We start from the raw sequence: 384 nt of genomic DNA, 5'->3' as shown, positions 1-384 counted from the left end.
GGGGGGGTCCATGAAGAGCTTTCCCGAGACAGTGGTAGAGGCTCATCGATTGATTATTCTTCATTGCCGCGGCTTCAACCGTTCTCTGTTTTCTACAGTCTTTTTCTTGTGTCATACGTAGACGTTTTTCATGAAGGAAAGAAGCAGTCTATTCTTTGTTGGCCGTCTGTGTCTTCTTTTGCTCGCAGCAAGGATAGAAGCACGATCCCAATGGATTTTGTGCCGAGCAACAAAAATCGCTGGCATTCCATGGAACTCGAGCTTTTCAAACAGCTAATGAAGGGAATACGAGATATCCATGAGAGGTGAGTCCTCACTACTATACCTCTGTATTTTGTCCGCAGAAGTCTTTCAAGCCTCTTCTTGGAGTGCTGATGAATGTAC

The sequence above is a fragment of the Cystoisospora suis genome (assembly GCF_002600585.1).
Source record: "Cystoisospora suis strain Wien I chromosome Unknown contig_1253, whole genome shotgun sequence".
NCBI classification, from domain to species: domain Eukaryota; phylum Apicomplexa; class Conoidasida; order Eucoccidiorida; family Sarcocystidae; genus Cystoisospora; species Cystoisospora suis.
This window is presented reverse-complemented; position numbering follows the sequence as displayed.